Raw genomic sequence first — 16,244 nt, 5'->3', positions numbered from 1 at the left:
TTAAACCTAGCAATGGAATGCAAACTTATTGATAAGCACGGATGGACATCTCTCGAGAGGGGCAACGAGAAACTGATGATCGAGAGACTGACCAACGGTGTATAACATTCCATTCACGTGAATACTTCATATAGAAGTGGGAGATCACGAGGATCTCGGCCTTTTGCCCTCTTTCCCTTTTTCCTCATGGCCGACATTAGGAGAGGACCTTGCTGGTCGTCCCTGCGAACTGAGGCCAGTGAGAGACTGAATCCAGCTCCGGTTGGCTACAGAGTCTAATCCAGGACTTTGGGTGCTGGCTCTGCAGTTGCTGAGACTTACAAGATTGGTTTTGTATATTTTTTATTATTTTCTCTATTCTTATTAGTAGCATTAGTAAAACATCTTTAACTTTTCCAACTCTTCTCTCTCTGTCCTTCTTTCCCTCCCGATCGCCTGTCCTGAGTGGGAAGGGGGGAGAGGGAGGGGAAAAAGGGGGAAGTGGGGGGTAGAGGAGGTTAACAATACATCTGCCAGGGTTTGATTGTCACCCCGCAATCCTAACCCTCGACACACACCTACCACATACAAAGAATCACAAACAATATTCACTGGGCTATGAGCAAATCTGATAAACACTTCTATTACAGCCCTGAGTTCCAAATGCTGAGTTGATCCTTTCAGGTCAGTTAGTATCACATCATGCCATTTTCTGTCTGTTTTCCATGTAAATGCTGCTTTCTGCATTTTACCCCCTGTGTCAGTGAACACTGTGGGTCCTTTAACAGGAAATTCTGAGAGAAGAGGGGGACCCTCCTCCATTGATCCCATACTCAAAGCTGACATTAACTTGTGTGGAGGGGAAAATGTCTTAATTGAAGCTTGAGAATCTAATAACGCAATCTGAAAAGGTAAGGAGTTCTGCAAAGCCCACTGTAAATATTCTGAAATGAGGGGAACAATGATATATGCAGGCTCAGCCCCCGAAATTTCAACTATTCTCTGCCTACCTTTCATTATGAGCTGAGCAAAGACCTCAACCCTGGTTGTAATGGTTCCTTTGAGTTGAAAAGGCAAAAACACTCACTCTAAGATCTTTAATGGCTCCTTACCAGTTGTCCATTGCATTATGAGAGCAAAAGGTTAGTTAGTATTGTTTACAATTAGTAGTCTGATTACATAATCTGGGTTCCACCTATGGCTGAAAGTTTTTACAAGTTTGGATATAATCTTTTTCAGAGCAGCTTCCGCCTCAGCAGTAAGCGTTCTAGGAGAGTTAATGTCACTATCCCCTTTTAGCAGTTTTACAATTGGAGCTAAATCCTCATTAGTGATCCCACAAATGGTCCAGACCCAATTCAGATCACCCACTAGTTTCTGCACATCATTTAAGGATTGAATGACAGGTCGACATACTATTTTCTGAGGTTTCACTGTGGACTGAGAAATTTCCCAAGATATTTCCATGCTGGTTGAATTTGTACCTTTTCTGGAGCAATTTGCAATCCTCTATGCTGCAATGTATCAGATACTTCATTTATCAACAAATCAGTCGAAAAAGTTTCCCCAGCTATTAATATGTCATCCATGTAGTGGTAAATCACTAACTCAGGATGAGATTTTCTGATTGACTGCAAGGTCCAAGCTACATAAATCTGACACATAGTTGGGGAATTTTTCATTCCCTGTGGCAAAACTACCCATTGATATATTTTTGCCGGTTCAGCCTTATTTACAGAATTTATGGAAAATGCAAAACATTTACAGTCATCAGGATGCAAAGCAATGGTGAAAAAACAATCTTTCAAGTCAATTATTAAGATCTGCCAATTTTCTGGAATCATGACAGGGGATGGTAATCCTGGCTGTAATGCTCCCATGTCTTCCATGGTATTAATTTTTCAACGATCATGTAGCAACCTCCATTTGTTTGACTTTTTCTGAATAGTAAACACAGGAGTATTCCAGGGACTTGTAGACAGCTCTAAATGTCCTCTTTCAAGCTGTTCCTGTACTAGCTCTTCGACGTGGGCGAGTTTTTCTTTACTGAGCGGCCATTGATTTACCCACACTGGATCATCATTTTTCCACTGTAATTTCAGTACTGGTCAACCATCATCAATGGCCGCTTCTAGAAATGCGGTTGTTTTGTCAGCAGAGTTGCTCCTAGTTGTCCTAACACATCTCGTCCTAATAGAGAAACAGGGATAGACATCACATTCACACAGTAAAGAATGAAATTACTCATGTTCTTCTGTATTATCACAAAATGCACATTTTGAGTCAACGAAATCTCATGATTTAACAGATTGTGAACTTATCGTACCATATAACGAAGACCTACCAAAACTGCAACACGCTTAAACAGATACCCACAAAGAAAACAGGTTAATAAGGAAATAATCTTGCAGATTTTAACGAGTTTTCTGACCTGTGTGTTATCAGTTAAGTCTCTCTCAGCTTGTTGAAGTTCAAATCGCCCCGCCTGTAAAACTGTCTGAAAAGATTTAATGATTTCTTGTCCAAGTGCTTTCCTATGTTTTAAAACACCTCCCAATACCAATTTTTAGGAACACAACTGAAAACAATCATTCCTGACCCCATCTTGCAAGTAAGAACCTTGAGAAGGGAGGGGCGGGGGGAAGGGGAAGCACAGGGCTGCTTGCAGCCTGAGTGGGAAGAGTGGGGAGAAGGTTATATGTCGCACTTAAAAACAACTAGTAAAACAATTAACTCACATTCCTGACAAGCTGCTTGATTTTCAGAGAGACGGTACACAGGAGCACATAATATGTACTGTAAAACTCGCAAATAACATACTGATAGCAAACATTAGCATTCTCTACTGCTAATTTCAACACCAGTGCTTCCTTAACTTCTAAGTTTTCAACCTGCTTATTGATGGTCTCTTGAAGGTGGTCAATAAATTGCATGTAATTCTCATTGGGACCCTGATTAATAGTTGCAAATGATTTGGCTGCTTTGTTGGTTTCAGGCACCTCTCTCATAGCTTGATATGGCTGACTGTTGGATTCACTCACTAATAGCTGATCTGATCTTTCACACAGTTCTTTTGCCCATTTCTTATTCAGCGACTCCTTCTGTTCTCTTGTAGGAGTTAGAAGGGTAGAAGGTGGTGAAGGTGGACACGAATCAGTAAAAGAATTCATATTACACTTATTTACGACTTTAGTATTCTCAACTTTCACCAGTCCTTTTGACAAATTATCTGACTCCAGTTCTTTGGACTTCTTGGTCTCTCTAGGGTCGTGTGATGGTACAGGAGGCCATCCACTTGGTAATCTTCCTCCCTCCTCCCCAGACTGTTGTATCATTGGGGGTGCCGAAGGCACAACAGGGGATGGAGTAAGGGGGGTATCAAAAACACAAACTGGATAAGCTTCATAGTTATTTTTAGAGTTCCTATCAGGCTGCAATGCTGCAAAAATTCCAGTAACCGCAGCCTGCTCGGCCTTAAATTCTTTTGAGGTGGAAATTATAAGCTTCCATGTAGTCACTAATGATTTAGCATCTTTACCTCCATCGCTAACCTTATCCCATAATTTCTGCCCTATATCGTCCCAAGGTTCAATTTTAAAAGCTTTCTTTTGTTTGTTGGGTAGCCGTTAGTTCTACACCAAACCAACAGTCTACGTATGTTACTTTTTCATATTTCAGTCCTCTCATAGAGAGAATATGCAGGAGGAGTTTAACTATAGCTTCTTCCTCTGAGGATATATTCTGCCCCATAACTTCACTCTTCCCCTCTCCTGCTCCCAGCCACTCACCTTTTCCAGGGACTTCTTCAACAAAATTTATCTGCGGAACGTCCGTACGCCTCCGTCTGGTTCTCAGTCCAGCTGAGCCGCCTCCGGCTGGGCCGCTCCGGGCTTTTCCCCGACCTTAGTGAGACGCCGTTCGGAGTATGACGTCGGGGTCACCATTTGTTGGAAAGATAAAGGACTCAGCACTCTGAGTCAACGTGAATCACACAAAGTCATTTATTACAGAAACATGTCTCCTTACATATGCAACTATTCTCTAATCACGAATCCACGCTCCAAGCATGGATTCGCTAAATGAACATCAAGGGCAGTCCACACGCTGGAGCCCCACCGATGATAGGTCCGAAGACCCACGCCATGCTGAGGCCCTGTTAATGAAGAAATGCCCCTCTTTCTCACAGCAGATTCTGTTCTCAGCTTCTCAAAGTGGCCTTGAGATTCCTCTGGGCCTGACTAATTCAAGAACATATCTCCTTCTAACAAAACCCCTCCACACTTATGGAGAGATCTTTGCATTTTAGGCGCCGTGTAAGTTTCTCAAGTAGCTGGGGTTTTTGTTTGGGTCTAATCTATAAGGTCTGACGGCTTTCCTCCTCGTCTGAAGATGAATGTGGTAGAAAACATAAATCAAGGAAACGTCCTTTGGCCTAGCCTTGCCTTGCCTTATTTCCTTCTCATCCTGTTCTCTGTCCCAGCCTCTCTCACTAACCCTTCGTCTGGATGGAGGTCTCTTCTTTCCTCTCTCCTTTTCTCAAACTCTCCTGCTTCCTGGCTCTTTTCTTTCAACTCCTCCATTTCAGTCCTGCAGCCCGGCACTAGTTTTCCCTCTTCCTTCCCTTTGTCCTGCTCCCTTCGCTTTCTCCCTCTGTTCCATATCCTTCTTCCTGACTTGTCTCTTGGAGACTTTTGGCCACTTTGGACCCAAGTCTGGAGATGTTTCTGAAACTTTTTAGAGGCCTCGCTGGTGACAGGGGGGACAGCAGGCAGTGATAGGCCCGTGGCTGACAGGCTCCCCCTCCCCTAGGGGGCGCTCGGCTGCCACATCCAGTTGACATAGAACCTGTCGTGATTGAGACAGACAAACGACATGGACCAAGTTCTTCCAGGATGAAAGTAGTAGATGCCATTTATTGCCACAAGTGCATTTTTATACAGTTTTACCAATTCATGTGTCTCTTCACTATTGGTTACAAGTTACAGCAGTAACATCGCATTGGCTAATTTTGCTATCATCAGTGTTACTCTTCTACTCCCTTCTCTCTCACGAGTACATCCTTAATATCTCCGGATACTCTTTTACTCCCATCTTTCTCACAGGTAGGTCTTCATATCTTCAAGGCTAATTTCTGTTCCCATGCCCTCCGTCAGGGAATCCACGGACTCATCGTAGTCCCCCACAATTCCCGCTTTTTGTTTTTGTGCTAAAAAAAATTGCCTTCATTGTCCACTGCAGGGCCCTTTGCAGCAGAGAAATCATGCATGGCAACATTAGTAACACAACCACAACAATCATCAAAACAATCAGTCCCGTTTTCACTACTGATAGCAACCACCCTAAAAACCCCCAACCACTAAGCAATGCTAATAACAAAAAGTCTATCACGGCTCTACTCTGCCATGTGGCATGTCTTACAGAATCTACATCTAACAAAAGTCCACTTAAAGCCTTAGAAGTTCTGTTAGTTTCCTTAACTAACCAGCACCCTAATTTTTCTAAAGTATTTAAAGCTTTAGCTGTGCCAACACCAGATACACGAGGTTCTAAAACCCTGAACTCTGATCGCCAAAAGTCTACATTATCATCACATTTGACTCATATACATGCAAAAAGTATTTTTCTCGTCTTGCTCTTCTGTGATCTATTATCATAGATACATTGGGCATTAAGAGAATTAATCGTCCCAAACTACATGGTCCTCCAACAACATCATAAGGAATTCCTGTTAGGTTCTATCTCCACAGATCAAGAATACACCATACAGGCGGTTTTTGGGGTCACTGTCCCACATTATCAATGACACCCCTTGGATTCTTCTGCGAGGCGTTACACCATCGAGTTTCATTTCTATAGTCACCAAAGGTAGCACTAACATTTTGCAGTCTTATCCATTCATGTTCTCGTATATTGTTCTGACACTTTTCACAAACCAGGTTGATACAAGCGTCCATGGACATAGATGCCAGCAATTCCAGTTCCTGTGGTTCAATATCTGCTTCCAGGAGGCAATTAATCCAAAGTGCCATGTTGGTATTATTACAGCTCGTTGCAACGCCTTTGCACCAATCACTATTTTGAAACAGTTGTGTGATGCTGCTGTAATCATCAAGGAGGATGCCAACCAAGCATGTGTGGAACAGGTTTTCCGGAGATGCCATAGCTAGGCATATAGAGTCCTGGCCAGTCATGTTGGCTAAAGTAATCCACGTCAGTCTTTGTCTGTGCAGGCATCCAAAGCGCAGCAGCTGCAGCAATCATTGTCAGGAAGATAACACAGATTTCACATTTCATGCTGGCAACCATTGCGGCCCATGATCTGTAGACACAAGCATAGCCTCTCTCCCAGGTTATCAATTGATGTGGCCTTTTCCATTGGCCATTAACTAGTGATTTGACCACAACTAATGTAGGTTCTTTCTGATTTAGCATGTTTTTGGGTCTACTTGCAAAGTGTTTCATCACATACAATGCTTTTGACAATTGGTTTTGTGGTGTTTTCCCTATTTCTCCCCCCTTTTTGTTTAAAAAAAGAAAAAAACAAAAACACAGTTCAGAATCAGATACATACGTTGGACCTTGACTACGTACTCAGAATCACAAATCAAATTTAGAGGTTCCTCCTTAAAAAGCTCTAAGTAATGCAAAGTTGCGCCAAGTTCTATTAATTGGGTTGAACCTTCAATAATTTTTAAAGAATCATGCCAATTGTTATCTTCATGCCTGACCACTACAGCTTTATGAGACTTCCCAGAACCATCAGCAAAAACTGTGCAAGTATGTAGGATCAGACCAGATACAAGTATGGCCTATGACCTGATGTTAAAGAATTGCAAGTTCTGCAGCAATTTACATTTTACATTTATGCATGCCAAAAGCTGTGCTGTTAAGAAAACCAGCTAGTGCAATTTACAAAGACATAGATTGCAAATAAAAAAAAATCAAAATTAAACTTCACAAATGGTACATATATGACAAAAGGATCATGACCTATTGAGACTTAAATTCATTCCCTGCTTTTCTTGATCGGAGTAACAATCAGTATATCAGTCTGTTAGCAATCTCATCATACTGTCCCACAAGAGCCACAGGTTTTTTCTATGTTGTAGCTATAAACAGACAAATCTGCAAGTCCAATCGAATGCAGTCAGCCTGTAAGGTTGTCATAAATATATTCCTCTAACTCCATTTTGGCTGTCATATTTATCGGATATTGTTTTCCCTTACCAGATCGAAATCCTGTTTCAGATCTATCAGTGCAGTGTTTGCTTTATCGAAACATTGGCTCTTAATATTAGTGGAAATACAGCATTCAAAATTTCCTTGGAGATTTCTCACTTACACAAGTAGATCTGCACCATCTAAGCAGCTTCTTGTAGGACATGCAACTAAACAGAATTCTCAGAAAACGTTATTTCAGCTTACAATTTACTTAACAGATCTTGACCCAAGAGAGGTATAGGGCTTTCTGGCAAATACAAAAATTCATGTATTAAAACTTTGTTCCAAATTTGGTATTCTAAAAACACAGCTTTTCTTTCATTCTCTCACATGACCTCAAAAACTAGCACAGTGAATTTACTAAGAAGTCTCTTACAACCAGTTACCACAGAATGAGTCTATACATACATACATATAATATTTTTGTTTAATTTCCCAGCTTCATTAGAACTATGGATCCACTGGTGATGCCTTTAAATTTCACCCTCAGACTCCTTCATGCAGTATTACAGGTCTCTAGCAGTAACATTGCTTAGGGGAGGGGTGCGGGGGGGAATAAAACCTCCCTCTCACCCCCATCTGAGATGGCAAGACGTCCAGCTCAGCATGAAAACAAATCAGTTTGAACTCCACATCAAACCAGCCTGGCTCCACTCCACACCCAAATCAGTACCAGTCTGATCCAGAGAAGCACTGAGCGCTCTGACCCCCAAAAGCTGACCAGTGTGAAAAGACCAACTTCAGCAAGGAAGTAAAATGATGAGCTCTTTCCTCAGATGTGCCAAAACCTAGGAAACAAGAGAGAAGGAAAAAGAAACAACATCAACAACCCCTGATTCAAAGCCGAGAAGTAACACAGTGCCACAACAAGGATGGGTGACAATACTCCAGGGAAAATAAAAGACAGAGCGGGGGGAGTAAAGCCCCCCCTTTCTCCGCTTAGCAGTGGGAAAACAGGTTTTTCTTTTTTTTTTTTTTTTTGCTGCAGTTCAGAAGTACCAAGGCCACGCAGCTGGCGTAATCGCTGGTGTGAAGCAGGAGGCTCTGGCAAACTCCTCGCAGCTCGACACAGGCCTGGGATATTTTGGTTTTTTGTTTTCTCATTTCATTCCAACCATAATACACTTCATATGCAATTCCAAGTAGCTCAGCAATAGTTACATTCCTCAGCCCCATTTACCTTTCACAAGTTACAGATGTCAAAAACCAGCATATTAAACATCAATCCATTATTCCATTTTCTTACATCCAAATCAGTTCATATTGTAGCAACTTTTAAATACATCTTCATACAATACCAAGTTCACATCCATCGTAGCATTTAAGTGTGGTGGTTTTTTTGTGGTTTTTTTTTGTTTGTTTTTTTGGGTTTTTTTTTGTCTTTTTTGTTTTTTTTTTTTCCAATGTAAAGCAGAGTTTAACAATTTAAATTCTTTTCTGGTCTCAAAATTACTAGACAACAATAGAAGCAATTACTCTAATGCGGAAGGATGCATCCTAAGGGGGAGCAAGGTGGAATTTTACCAGTGGCACCGGTTCCCATTTTGTAATTATCTCCCCAAACAAAATTACTTTGGTACCAAATATAAATATGCAAATTAAAATACTGAGCTCAGATATGAAAACCAAATACCAAGTTCAAATATGCAGATAAATCAGAGTTACACTTATTCAAGACAATATCTCAATTTTTGCATTGCACCTTTGAACCACTTACTGCTCAGCCAGGTAGCGGTGCTGCTGGGTCTCCCTGACAAAACAGGTCAGTGCACGCTGGAGCCCCATCGGCACCCGCCCCCCCACGGCTGCAGCAAGCTGGACCAGGCAAGGCTTTTATCAGTGTCCCATCTGGTGCGCTACAACTGTTATCCCAAAACCAGGGTTTTTTAATTGGTGTGCATACACAAGAGCCAAATTTAGTACATAGTGATGAAACACAGCCCATCACAGAGTTGTGCAAGTCTGAATGCCAGAATAAAGCTAGCATGCTAGAAAGAAAAATAACAGCTACTACACACAAAATTTTTACCATCACATTCACGCAGTAAAGAACTGAATTACTCATGATCTTCTGTATTATCACAAAACGCACATTTTGAGTCTCATTCTCATTATTTAACAGTCTGTGAAATCACTGGACCACACAACAAAAGCCTACTAAAACTGCAACATGCTTAAACAGATACCCACAAAGAAAACAGGTTAATGAGGAAAGTATCTTGCAGACTTCAGCAAGTTTACTGTGACCTGTGTGTTATCAGTTAACTCTCTCTCAGCTTGTTGAAGTTCAAACCATTCCATCTGTAAAACTGTCTGAAATGATTCAATGATCTCTTGTAGAGTTTTATTTTTGTCCTGCTCTTCTTGCTTTAGAAACAACAAAGAGTTATACTTCAAGGTTCTATTCTCCGGACACTTTTCCCAATCATGAAACTTACACAGCAACCACCATTTATTACAATATTTCACAAGATCTTCTTTCCTCATATTTCCAAGTGCTTTCCTATGTTCTAAAACACCTCCCAATACCAATTTCTTATGAACACGACTGAAAACAGTCATTTCTGACCCCATCTCGTAAGTAAAAACCATGAGAAGAGGGAGGTAGGGGGGGAAAGCACAGGGCTGCTTGCAGCGCAAGTGGGAAAAGTGGGGAGAAGGTTTTACGGCGCACTTATACCACAAAGAAACAATTCTAACAACAACCAGTAAAACAATTAACTCACATTCCTGACAAGGTGCTTGATTTTCAGAGAGTCAATACACAGAAACACATAATCTGTACTGTAAAACTTGCGGATAACATGTTGATAGCAAACATTAGCGTTCTCTACTGTGAATTTCAACACTAGTGCTTCCTTATCTTCTCAGTTTTCAACCTGCTTATTGATGGCCTCTTGAAGATGGTCAATAAATTGCATGTAATTCTCATTGGGACCCTGATTAATAGTTGCAAATGATTTGGTTGCTTTGTCGGTTTCAGGCACCTTTATCATAGCTTGATATGTGAGGTCTGTTGACTGCCTCAGGATTTCAGGAATTTATCGTGTAGTTGTGGTATGCCAATTAGTATCTCTTCCAAGAGTTGGGGGTAAATCCCAGTTTTTTGGTAAGTTCGGTTTACGCTCTGAAATTCTACCCCCACCCTCAGGAATTTGCTCTGCAGCAGCGTGGGAGGGGGGCGGGGGCAGGCTGGGGGGACCCAAATTTATAGAAATTACGTTATTTGGCTCAGCCTGGCTCACCACAGGAAGATCTTCCCCACCTAAATCTCCAGGCAAGGGGGGATAGAAAAAAAAAAATGTCCACTTTTTCCTTCTGCGACTGGTAGCAGCGGGGCAGAAGGTTGAACTGTGATCAATGGCGGTGACACAGATGGCAGAACCGCAGTTGAGGATGGTGGAGCACACGTTTGAACCGTGATTGATGATGGTGGAGCAGTCAGTTGAACGCACTGCTCTGATCGGTGCTCTGGGGGCCCCTCCCAAGATCGTATGTAACCCAACACTGTTTTTTCATGTGAGTCTTTCATAGCTTTTATCTGATCTCGGGGCCACACATACGTACCCTCCTCCTCTATTCCTTTTAACTTTCCAAGAAAGTGTCATGGATCCTTATCCGTATCAGATAATATGGACTTGGGCGGTGTTGACGAACTTTTAGTAACAGGCGAGATCGGAGTAGTACTTAATCTCGCCTTTTCCTCCGAATCTGGCCCAGGAGAGCCAGGAAAACCATCGCTCCCCGCTGTCTCTACATGTTCCCGTTGCTCTTTAAATCCTCTCAAAGTCTCTAGAAAAAGTGACATGTTGTTAACAGTTCAGTTGTTTCTTTACATCTTTCACTAGTGCTTTGCCCCATAGTAACACAGTCCTTCCTTTGTAAAGTCAGTTCCAGAGGGCTAATACCCTGCTTCTTCAGAAGCAACTCTCATATAGATAATATAATACCCTCTTCTTTAGATAAGTTCCACCCGCCCCGTTCCCGGTAGCTCACCAACTCTTAGTGTGGTGTCTTTTCAAAGATCCGGATCTTCGGCAGCTCTCCTTGGCTGGTCTATCAGCTATACCAGGCTCCGTCTCCACAGCTCTCCTTCGGCTGTCACAGCTTCATGCTGTCTCCTCTTCATGCGAGATCCTCTTCAGGCAGGATCACAGCGGGGTCACCATATGTCGTGGTTGAGACGGACAAACGACATGGACCAAGTTCTTCCAGGATGAAAGTAGTAGATGCCATTTATTGTCACAAGTGCATTTTTATACACTTTTACCAATTCATGTGTCTCTTCACTATTGGTTACAAGTTACAGTAGTAACATCATATTGGCTAATTTTGTTATCATCAGTGTTACTCTTCTACTCCCTTCTCTCTCACGGGTACATCCTTAATATCTCCGGATACTCTTTTACTCCCATCTTTCTCACGGGTAGGCCTTCATACCTTCAAGGTTAATTTCTGTTCCCATGCCCTCCGTCAGAAAATTCACGGACCCACCATAGTCCCCCACAAGAACCTTTGTCACAATGCCCGCTACCGTGCTGAGCATGCGGGCACTCTGCAGGTGACAGGGACATGGCAGGACATGGTGTCAGCTCAGCAGTTTATCAGTTCCCCAAAGAAGCTGAATTCTGCAAATTGCTGCTTTTGCTGTTAAAATGATGTCATCAGGTACGTGTTCTGGTGTAATACACTGAAAACCAGAGCAGAAATGCTGAAATATTCCCATGATATGCATGATCTCTGCACCAAAGCACTATGACTCAGCCTAAGTAGATCTCCAGCTGATGCTTTTGTACTGCCAGCAGATTGTGGAAGTACAGTATAGATACCATCCTTATGGAGAGATCTTTGCATTTTAGGCTTAGTCTAAGTGTCTCAAGTAGCTGGGGTTTTTGTTTGGGCCTAATCCGTAAGGTCTGATGGCTTTCCTCCTCGTCTGAAAATGAATGCGGTAGAAATTATAAATCAAGGAAATGTCCTTTGGCCTAGCCTTGCCTTGCCTTGCCTAGCTTCATTTCCTTTTCATCCTGTTCTCTGTCCCAGCCTCTCTCACTAACCCCTCGTCTGGCTGGATGTCTCTTCTTTCCTCCCCCCTTTTCTCAAACTCTCCTGCTTCCTGGCTCTTTTCTTTCCATTCCTCCATTTCAGTCCTGCAGCCCGGCACTAGTTTTTCCTCTTCCCTCCCTTTGTCCTGCTCCCTTCGCTTTCTCCCTTTGTTCCATATCCTTCTTCCCCACTTGTCTCTTGGAGACTTTTGGCCACTTTGCACCCAAGTCTGGGGATGTTTTTGAAACTTTTCAGAGGCCTCGCTGGTGACAGGGTGATCAGCAGGCAGTGACAGCCCGGGGCTGACAGGCTCCCCCTCCCCTAGCGGGCGCTCGGCTGCCACACCCAGCTGACGTAGAACCTTTGTCACAATGCCCGCTACCGTGGTGAGGATGCGGGCACTCTGCGGGTGACAGGGACACAGCAGGACTTGCTGTCAGCTCAGCAGTTTATCAGTTTCCCAAAGAAGCTGAATTCTGCCAATTGATGCTTTTGCTGTTGAAATGATGTCATCAGGTGGGCGTTTTAGTGTAATACACTGAAAAACAGGGCAGAAATTCTGAAATATTCCCATGACATGCATGATCCCTGCTCCAAACCACCATGACTCAATCTAAGTAGATCTGCAGCTGATTTTTTTAGTACTGACAGCAGACTGTGTAAGTACAGTATAAAAACCATGCTTACAGAGAGATCTTTGCATTTTAGTTTAGTTTAAGTGTCTCAAGTAGCTGGGGTTTTTGTTTGGGCCTAATCTGATGGCTTTCCTCCTCGTTTGAAGATGAATGTGGTAGAAATTATTTGGCAAAACAACGCCCTGTAGTCTAGCCTAGCCTTGCCTGTCCTGTCCTTGCCTTGCCTTGCCTTCTTTCCTTCTCATCCTGTTCTCTGTCCCAGCCTCTCTCACTAACCCCTCCTCTGTCTCGATGTTTCTTCTTTCCTTTCTCCTTTTCTCAAACCCTCATGCTTCCTGGCTCTTTTCTTTCAATTCCTCCATTTCAGTCCTGACGCCCGGCTCTAGTTTTTCTCTTCCCTCCCTTTGTCCTGCTCCTTTCACTTTCTCCCTCTGTCCCATATCCTTCTTCATGACTTGTCTCCTGAAATCTTTGGGCCAGTTTGGTCCCAAGTTTTGGGATGTTTTAGAATCTTTCCAGAGGCCTCGCTGCTGACAGGAGGGACAGCAGGCAGTGACAGGCCCGGGGCTGACAGGCTCCCCCTCCCCTGGGGGGTGCTCGGCTGCCACACCCAGCTGACATAGAACCTTTGTCACAATGCCTGCTACCGTGGTGAGGATGTGGTGACTCTGCAGATGACACGGATGCTGCAGGACTTGGATGTAACTCAGCAATTTCTCAGTATCCCAAAGAAGCTGAAATATGCAATTTGCTGCTTTTGCTCTTGAAATGATGTCATCAGGTGGGTGTTTTGGTGTAATACACTGAAAAATAGAGCAGAAATGGTGAAATATTCCCATGATATGCATGATCCCTGCACCAAACCACCATGACTCAGCCTAAGTAGATCTGCAGCTTATTTTTTGTGTACTGCCAGCAGACTGTGGAAGTACAGTATAAAAACCATCCTTACGGAGAGATCTTTGCATTTTAGGCTTAGTCTAAGTGTCTCAAGTAGCTGGGGTTTTTCTTTGGGCCTAATCCATAAGGTCTGATGTCTTTCCTCCTTGTCTGAAGATGAATGTGGTAGAAAATATAAAGCAAAAAAATGTCCTGCAAGCTAGCCTTGCCTGTCCTTGCCTGTCCTTGCCTTGCCTAACTTCCTTCTCATCCTGTTCTCTGCCCCATCCTCAAGCTCGTTGCGTGATCAATGCGATCCATTTACTCCACGTAACCTTGGTTACATGATATGGAGAGGGAACTGTTCCTTTGAATGTCCAGCTCAGCACCAGCAGTCGAGGTGCTAGGAGGAGCTGTGGTTCAGTGCCGATCACTTCTGAAGCAGCTCGAACTCCTTCATATGCTGCCAGTATCTCCTTTTCAGTTGGAGTATAGTTGGCCTCAGATCCTTTGTATCCTCGACTCCAAAAACCTAAGGGTCAACCTCGGGTTTCTCCTGGTGCTTTCTGCCAGAGGCTCCAGGTAAGTCCATTATCTCCGGCTGCAGTGTAGAGCACATTTTTAACATCTAGTCCAGTTCGGACTGGTCCAAGGGCCACTGCATGAGTTATCTCACGCTTAATTTGTTCAAAGGCTTGTCGTTGTTCAGGGCCCCACTCAAATTGGTTCTTTTTACGAGTCACTCGATAGAGAGGGCTCACAATGTGGCTGTAGTCAGGAATATGCATTCTCCAAAAACCTACAACACCCAAGAAAGTCTGTGTCTCCTTTTTATTAGTAGGTGGAGACATTGCTGCAATTTTGTTGATCACATCCATTGGGATCTGACGACGGCCATCTTGTCATTTTATTCCTGAAAACTGGATCTCTCGTGCAGGTCCCTTAACCTTGCTCCATTTTATGGCAAAACCAGCATCCAAAAGAATATGAATTATTCTCTCACCTTTCTCGAAGACTTCTTTCGCTGTGTCACCCCATACAATGATGTCATCAATATATTGCAAGTGTTCTGGAGCTTTACCTTGCTCCAGCGTGGTCTGGATCAGTCCATGGGAGATGGTAGGACTGTGTTTCCACCCCTGGGGCAAGCGATTCCATGTATACTGGATGCCCCTCCAGGTGAAAGCAAACTGCGGCCTGCACTCTGCTGCTACAGGAATAGAGAAAACTGCATTAGCAATGTCAATTGTAGCATACCACTTGGCTGCCTTTGACTCCAGTTCAAATTGCAGTTCCAGCATGTCAGGCACAGCAGCACTCAGTGTGCTGTAACTTCATTCAGGCCACGACAGTCTACAGTTAGTCTCCACTCATCACTAGACTTTCACACTGGCCAGATTGGGCTGTTAAAAGGTGAGCGAGTCTTACTGATCACACCCTGGTTTTCCAATTGATGGATCAGTTTCTGTATAGGAATCAAAGAGTCTCGATTGGTGCGATATTGCCGGCGATGCACCGTCGTGGTAGCAATTGGCACCTGCTGATCGTCAACCATCAGCAGTCCTACAACAGACGGGTCGTCTGAAAGACCAGGCAAATCAGACAGCTGTTCAATTTTCTCAGTGTCCACAGCTGCTATACCAAATGCCCACCTATACCCTTTTGGGTCCTTAAAATACCCTCTCCTGAGGTAGTCTATGCCAAGGATGCACGGAGCATCTGGACCAGTCACAATGGGATGTTTTTGCCAGTTTTTTCCAGTTAGGCTCATTTCAGCCTCTACAACAGTCAGCTCCTGGGATCCCCCAGTCACTCCAACAATACTGATGGATTGTGTTCCTTTATAATTAGAAGGAATTATTGTGACCTGTGCATCAGTATCCACTAAAGCTTTGTACTCCTGGGGTTGTGTTGTACCAGGCCATAGTATTTGTACAGTCCAATAAACTCTGTTATCCCTTTCCTCCACCTGGTTGGAGGCAGGGCACCTCTAATTCCTGTTTTGCACAGTCTCTGGGTGTGAATTAGAGGTTCCTTCAAGAGCATCAGAATCTCTTCTGCTCCTTTTGTAAACTGGAGCAGCCACCTTCCTAGGAGTTTTTCCTTTTATCTCACGTACTCGTTCCTGAAGTTCTGAGGTAGGCCTTCCATGCCACTTATTCATGTTTTCTCCCTGCTCATGTAGGAAGAACCACAGTGAACCTCTCTTTGTGGGCTGCCTCTGCCCTCTCTCTCGAGATTGGAAACGCCTTCTCCTAACAGCTGAAACATAGGTTCGTACAGGTCGTGAACGGTACGAGTCTTCTCTGAGTTCTTTGATTTCTTGCAACAGGTTTTCAAACCGGTCATCAGATTTTTCACACAGTTTCTCCACAGCGGAGACACAAGCCTGTAGAGAACCACCAAGGCTGTCCTCAAAGTTCCGGAGCTGCTCAATCACTTCATTAATTTCTTGTACACCTCTAGCTGACCAGACCATTCCTG

The 16,244-nt window shown here is 43.5% G+C and overlaps 1 long non-coding RNA gene across 1 annotated transcript; it reads right to left on the bottom strand.

Moving 5' to 3' along the window:
- Window positions 1-4,891: 4,891 nt before the first annotated feature.
- On the bottom strand, window positions 4,892-14,351 carry LOC139829187 (uncharacterized). The gene is made up of 3 exons (XR_011741544.1): window positions 13,529-14,351; window positions 11,197-12,136; window positions 4,892-7,988 (listed from the first exon to the last, which is right to left on the bottom strand). It is a non-coding gene; the product is annotated as an uncharacterized lncRNA (long non-coding RNA).
- Between the last annotated feature and the right edge of the window lie 1,893 nt (window positions 14,352-16,244).

The sequence above is a fragment of the Patagioenas fasciata genome, chromosome 16, assembly GCF_037038585.1.
Source record: "Patagioenas fasciata isolate bPatFas1 chromosome 16, bPatFas1.hap1, whole genome shotgun sequence".
Taxonomy (NCBI): Eukaryota; Metazoa; Chordata; class Aves; order Columbiformes; family Columbidae; genus Patagioenas; species Patagioenas fasciata.
Note: the sequence above shows the minus strand (reverse complement) of the source record. Positions and strands in the feature narration are given on the sequence as shown.